The 6,992-nt window shown below is 40.2% G+C and overlaps 1 long non-coding RNA gene across 1 annotated transcript; it reads right to left on the reverse strand.

Annotated features, from left to right (window-relative positions):
* Nucleotides 1-3,205: 3,205 nt before the first annotated feature.
* LOC103780064 lies at nt 3,206-6,805 on the reverse strand. Its single transcript, XR_608199.1, has 3 exons — nt 6,717-6,805; nt 5,017-5,122; nt 3,206-3,648 (listed from the first exon to the last, which is right to left on the reverse strand). It is a non-coding gene; the product is annotated as an uncharacterized LOC103780064 (long non-coding RNA).
* Between the last annotated feature and the right edge of the window lie 187 nt (nt 6,806-6,992).

The following is a 6,992-nucleotide window of genomic DNA, read 5'->3' on the forward strand; positions in this document are numbered from 1 at the left end:
GCTGGCAATTGCTACAACCAAAACAAAAGTGGCAGAAGCAGCTTATTTATTTTTAGAAAGACAGACATCCCCAGTGATGATTTATAAAATATGGAATCATAGAATGTCTGAGCTGGAAGGGACTTCCAAAGGTCATCTAGTCCAACCCCCCCACCATCATCAGGGACATCTCCAATTAGATCAAGCTACTCAGAGCTTCATCCAGCCTGATCTTGAACATCTCCAGGGATAGGGCCTCCACCACCTGTTTGGGCAACCTATTCCAGTGGTCTGGAATACCCACACACTGAAGAACGTCTAACCTGAATCTCCCCTTTTCTAGTTTAAAGCCATCACCTCTTGTCCTGTCACTACAAACCCTTGTGAATAGTCCCTCCCCTGCATTCTTGTAGGCCCCTCTCAGGTACTGAAAGGTCACTATAAGGTCCCCCCGGAGCCTCCTCTTCTCCAGGCCGAGCAACCCCAACTCCCTCAGCCTGTCCTCACAGGAGAGCTGCTCCAGCCCTCTGATCAATTTTGTGGCTGTCCACTGGACACATTCCAACAGGTCCACATCCTTCTTGTGCTGGGGGCTCCAGAGCTGAACACAATATTCCAGGTGAGGTCTCACCAGGGAATCTCTAATGAAGACAAAAAGCATCCTCTCCATATACTTACTTGAGAAATAATTTGTTTTTAAAGGCAAAAGTTACTAATTTCTACATGGAAAGACTCAGACTTCTGTAGAAACACTATGGTCATTCTATTTGGGAAGGAAATGCATCTCAAGTATCACCTATAGAGGACATTTGCATCAAACATTGTGTTGCTGCATGTCATCCATGAAACTGCCCAGGACCCTTAGCTGTAGAAGTGGGCCCCCATTGCAACAGGTCCCACACAGAACAGAAACACAGCTTTATCACTCTTACTGCTCACAGTTGAAGTATAGCAGACAACTCTACCTACATAGATGCTAAGTACACTATGTGTATTTACTGCAGAGTTCCTTAAAATCTAATGAGTACTGTTCTGTTACAAATATTCAAGACATTTTTTGTGTGTGTGATCATAGAAAATTTTGCTCTGTGCAGCACTATGAGCAGCAAGGTTGGAATAGCTCTAGACCACTGTGTTCACTATTCCTCACATAGGTCTACCACAAAATCATATTCTTTCATTTCTTGCTGGTCTAAAAATGCTTGCACAAAATGATGTGTCATGAGGAAAAAACTAATGTTTTTCTCCCTTCTCCAACAAAAGGGCCACTTTGTCCTTCTCTTTGTGTCACCAGAAGAGACAAGTATCGGATATGGCTGAGCTGATTTTCCCATAGCAGCCCTCCTGGTGCAGTGCCTTTGTGTTGGGAGTTGGAAGGGTGTTGATGGCACCCATGCAGTGACTACCTCTGAGCAGTGCTCACACAGCACCAAGGCCCTTTATAACATTCCCCCCACAATGGGATGGGGGGGCAGGAGCCTGGGGGGAACATAATCAGGACAGCTGACCTGAACTGACCAAAGGGATATTCCAACACCATATGACATCAGCTCAGCTATACAGCTAGTACAAAGCAGGGAGGGGGCTACTCCTCAGTCCTCTGGAGCAATCGCTACGCATTTTGGAGCCCTGCTTCCCAGGAAAGGCCAGATATCACCTGCTTCGCCTGCTGATGGGAAGTAGAGAATGTCTTTGTTTTTTTGCTCTTTGCTTTCTGTGCATGGCATTGCTTAGCTTTTGCTTTCTAATTAAACTGCTCTTGTTTTTACCCACAAGGCTTCTGTCTCTATCTTATTTTCCCTTCCCCTGTTGCTCTGTGAAGGAAGAGGAAAGGGGGAGGGTGATAGAGCAGCATGGTGGGCATCACTTGCTCAGCCAGAGTTAACCCACCACAGCCATTATCCATCAGCCATTATTTAGACTCCACACTTTAAAAAACAAACAACTTGCCTTGACTCCTTTCACTCTCCCTTGTTTACAGCAGATACATTCTCAAATGCTTACTAGATTTCCATCCTCTGCTGCACCTTCTCTGGATGTGAAGTTTTCCACAATGTTCCGGTGTTCCAAGACCTCCATTCTTCTCAGCACACTCTGCCTCCAAAACCTCTCCCACAATTATTTTCTCATTTCCTAAATGCACTTCACTAGATCACTTTCAGAGCTTTTCTACTTAACTCTTCCTCATTAATGTTCAACCTTCTCCTTTCAAAAAAACCAAACCCTAAACTAACCACCCTCTCCATCTCCCCATGCTTCTCCTCTCACATTGTTTTTCCCTTGCTCCAGTGTCTCAACTGTTAGTACCAGCTGAGTTCTATATCATTCCCATTTCTCTTCATCCCCTCAAATAGTTTTAGTTTTCCTATCTCCCTCTTTCTGTGATTTATATCTCTTCCCCAAGTCCTTTCAGGGCATGTGCATTGCAAATCAGAATATCAGAACGTTGTGATGATGTGTTTAGACTTTGGTGTGGGGAATTTGTTTTGCTGATGTAAGCAAAGTTTGTGAAGATTTTGTGATGAATGTATATCTTAATGATTACAAGGTAATGAAGCCTCCAGTACCCTCATCCACCTAATTTAGAATTCAGCATTCTGTAATTCCCAATGGAGACTCTCAGTATCTGCCATCCTTGGCAAGAACAGATCTTGTGTAAAACCTCTCTTCTTCCTGCTTGGTTTTCCTTCCTTCACTTCCTCTTCCCTGTTGTCATTCAAAAATGCATGGAGGAAGGGTAGAACCTGTTACATAGACTGACCTGCCCTCCTACCCCAAAAATTATTCCTAGGAAGCAACACAGAGCAATTTAGGAATTTTCAAATTTCTGTTCCTTTCTGTTTCCATTTGTTCTATTCTCAATCCAATGGAAATGAAGATACGTCTGCTGTTGTTGCAAAGAACGCATTCTCATGGATCTGTTAGTGAAAGACAACTACTCCATCAGCACTGCAGGTTGAAGCATGGAGAATGTGAAGTGCCACTACAGTAAGACTGATGGAGAGTAATTTTGCATATGTATGTGTTGGTTATGCCCATGGAAATGGAAAAATCAAGAGGCAGAGGGTCTCTAAGTCACAGAGAATCCCAGTGCTCAGTGTAAGAAATAATTGTACTTGTCACTTCACAAACTTTGTAGGAAAGAATGCAAATGAAGGCAAGAATAGGTTTATAGCTACAAGGTGAAAAAAAAAATCAACAGTTACACAAAGAGAAAACATGAAGCTACTTAAAACAACCAAATCTTTTAATTAGAAAGCAACAAACATGCAAACAGCAGGTATAGAAATTTATTTCAACCAACGTTTTACTACAATGAGAGTTACTTTAAAACATTGATCCGAGCTCCCACATTTGCAGGTTAAGGAAAATATTGCACTTTGCATCTTCTGGTACCCCCCGTACATGGCAGAACATTTTAAAAACTTTTTTGCTTATTTTACTTGCACACTCTCCCAAAGTCATGCACACAGTCATCCAAAAACAAAAGGTTAGGTTATCCAAAAGCAATACCTTTAATTACAGTAAAGCTCTGTAAGGAAAAATATAATTAATGTCTTATACAAATTCTGTTAATGTCTAGGTGCTTGCACACAATTGGCAGTCATTCTTCATCTTCATTTTCATTCTCCTGACCAGATCCTTCTGATCTGTCACCTTCCAATCGGTCTGTAAGACACAGAAATTTAGTAAAGAGGAATTCTAAAGTTTTCAGGTTTTAGTAAATATTTCTAGTGCACTATTTCCCCGAGTCATTACACAACACACAGTGGCTGTGGGTTAGATAGTGAACGAAAATCCATATGCACTGACAGCAAAGTTTGGGTAGAAATGTTACCACAAGGAAGAAGAACAGGAGAAAAGCCCTAAAGGATTTCAGGCATAAAAGTGAAATTTGCATACAAAAAGGAAACCCATGTAGCGACTGACTGGCTGTCAGCACAGGAGAGATGAATACAAACATAAGATTAACAAGAGATGAATACAAGTGGGATTAAAACACTGTTCTAAAACTAGAATGGCTGCAGTTAGAAATTTGTATACTGCAAAAAACCTGAGGAATCACTGTCACTGTATACATCAGAAAAAGTACCTTTTGATGTAAACATTTAGAGAAAGACAAACACAGAAATGTGTGAGGGAACATGACTGTCTCAAGAGCTCATACAACATGCACTCTCAGGTGAAGAAATACTCCACCCAGCAATAACACAGATATTTTTGCTGTAACTGTTGTAACTAATGCGTTGTGTAACTCATATTTTAGTCCAAAGAAATAATAGCAAATGAAATAAAAACCACACTAGTATATTCAGTTAAAGCAGGGGCGAGTCACAGCACTGGGCTGGATACATTGCCTCACTTTCTACCCCATCTGATGTCTCTTCATTTTCCTACATCTGCACTATCAACCCACCACAGTCAGCTTCCTTAGCACTGACATCCAAGAACACCATTTCACAATAATGATTCTCCACACAACTCCTCACAGCATCAGTTGCAGCCCTTAGCAAACTGCCCCTTCACTGAAGGGACATCCTAGTACCTTCTGCCCCAGCAGTCAATGGCCTCATTAACATCTCCCACAGTCCTGTATTTTCACACTGTCCTTCACCTGTAGACAATTCCAAGCCCACAATGATAGTCAGCCTATTTTACAACTCATTCCAGTCATCCCCAATAGCCTTCCTATCACACAGCACTCACCTTAAAGATCACTGCCTAATAGTATTTTTCAAGATCTGCTTAGTACTACATTACAAATAAACTATTTCAGGATGGATAGCACAGTAACATCTAAAAGTATATTTTGCTCTTTTCTTGCTCTTTGTTTTGAGGGGAAAAAAACAAACCTGCAAAAATCTTGCAACTTTCATACCAAAGAAGCAATTCCTAAGTAATTCTATTAAGACACCTTTGGACAACCCTTGAATCTTCTCACCGACCCACAGACAGCTAAAGATCTTGACAGTTCCCCAAATCCATCAGCTATTTCATAGACTAGTGTGTTGGACAAGCTCTTCAAAAATCTGTTACCTGCTCTTATATGATTCAATGAAGCCAACATTCTTAACATAAAAGAAGCTGGAACAGTAATAGTATTTCTGGTTTCTTCCAGCATTAATTCATTACGTGTTATAACCTGGAGGCAGGAATAGGAAAAAACAGCATCAAAAATATGCAGATAAAAAGTTCCTAAGCAAAAGACATTTACAGAGACCAAAACTACAACAAGAGAGCAGTATTTAATAATTATTATCAAATACAGTTACACCAATTGTATGTGGTAAGACAAGTCAGACAGTGGACTCTGCCTATAGATATCTAATTGCCTATCTAAAGAATATTCTAGTAAGATCATCATTCTATTGTCCATGTGAATGGTGGATATTAAGATGCGCAAATGAGACAATTTTGGAAATGAGATCTTGTACAAAATATTGCACAAAAGATCTTGTACCGATGAAAGTGCTGTTACAGATGCCAACTGTTGCAGAGAAAGTTCTAGCACTAGTGATGGCCAAGAATGTGGGAAGGAAAAGAGATGAGGTTACCCTAAACTCCTACCTTCATGCTGTTTGAAAGTTTTGGAGAAAATCCAAGGAACACAAGAAATTACTCTATCCCAGTTCAGGAACATTCTTCAGCTCCACAATTCTTTCTAAACAGATCTACAGGTTGCCTCTAAATAACTTGAAGGAGTCAGCTCCTGCAGCCTTATTTTCAAGGGAAAAAAAATTTACTAATGAACACTTTTAGCTCTTTTGCCTCCTTCCTTCCTTCTGGTACATCCTTGACATCCTCCTTGCTTTGCTGTTAAGTTCTAATTCCTCACCTTAGCTTATGTCCCAGTTTTTAGGCTACGCTCTTTTGTTATTTCTTTAGGTGGAGACAAGTTCTGACCGTTATTCAGTTCTCCCTCCCAGATCAGCTGTTCTAAGCCAAGAAAATAGCGCATTTCTTTTTCTCCCCAAGACTCCTCCTCAAACCTGTTCCACTTGTGAGGAACAGTTCTTGCAAATGCCTGTGCTGGCCTTCTCTGAGCCAAATCAAAGCACCTGTCTTCCATCATTCTCATCTGCTTACTAGGCAATTTGCACAGTTGACAACTCCCTAAAAGACACAAACTGAGTGGAGAGCATGGTGCTGTTTTTTTCATATTTCAGCTCCTATTTCTCCAGGGCATCATCAGTAACACCCTTCTGACAGCCTGTTTCTGATGCTTTTTCTCTGTTCAGAGATTTGTTCCCATCCTCACTGTCTTTTCCTATTCACTAATGCCCTGACCTCTCTTAATTTTAAAGATGGTTCTATATTTATACTGAACATTCCCCAAACACAATGCTTTCTCCCTACACCATCCCTTCTATGGTATGTTGAACACTTACTCCAGCCATTTTATTTCTCTGAACTTCTCCTGTCCTCTACATAAGGATTTCAATACAGGGGTTAACAGTTCAGTTTTCTTTTTATATGGACTGTTGATACTTTTTCCAAATTCCTTCATGTACATTATACGAGATCATGTAATTTCTAGGAGAGTTAATGAAATACAAAGCGCTTCTGTATACTCCCAATAATATGAGAGTTAGCTATTACAAAGGGAAGCTTCTTATTTGTAACTTGTTTGTTGAACATTAAATAACTGTTTATTCAGTATCGGTAACTTGCACTAAAGGCTTTCATAGAATTGGAAAGACATAACACTACCGTGGAAAAGAAGGAAAGGTTCTTACCTCGTCTGCAAGTTTTCTGTTAAAAATCTTGGATTCTTCCAATGGCGACCAAATTTTTATATCATAATCAATACCCGAAGAGGCCAGAACTAGAAATAATTAAATGTGTTATGTCTTCACCAGTATTTTATGCACTTAACTGGAGTTGAAGAAAAATACTTCACTTGAAGCATCTACTTGGAAATGTCAGTTCCCCATTCTCAACATACAGCTATGTAATTACTGTTTCCATATGAGATCTGAGCTATAGGCTGTATATTTTTTAATATATATATA

This window comes from Merops nubicus, unplaced genomic scaffold, assembly GCF_000691845.1.
Source record: "Merops nubicus isolate BGI_N331 unplaced genomic scaffold, ASM69184v1 scaffold16019, whole genome shotgun sequence".
Lineage (NCBI taxonomy): Eukaryota > Metazoa > Chordata > Aves > Coraciiformes > Meropidae > Merops > Merops nubicus.